Source organism: Nothobranchius furzeri, unplaced genomic scaffold (assembly GCF_043380555.1).
Source record: "Nothobranchius furzeri strain GRZ-AD unplaced genomic scaffold, NfurGRZ-RIMD1 Scf131, whole genome shotgun sequence".
NCBI lineage: Eukaryota > Metazoa > Chordata > Actinopteri > Cyprinodontiformes > Nothobranchiidae > Nothobranchius > Nothobranchius furzeri.
Window position 1 is genome coordinate 4,712 of NW_027223147.1, and position 289 is coordinate 5,000.

The window sequence follows — 289 nt, forward strand, 5'->3', positions numbered from 1 at the left end:
AACCACAACTACTGGTCATCCTTTTGACCTCATGGTCATCCTTTAGACCTCCAGGGGGCCCGGCACAGCCTCCCTAGGCCGACACAAGTGCTCCACTTGGGCTATACTCTGACCCAAGTCCCGGGGCGAGAACCACAACTACTGGTCATCCTTTAGACCTCCAGGGGGCACGGCACAGCCTCCCTAGTCCGACACAAGTGCTCCACTTCGGCTGTACTCTGACCCAAGTCCCGGGGCGAGAACCACAACTAATGGTCATCCTTTAGACCTCCATGGCAACAGGGGGATG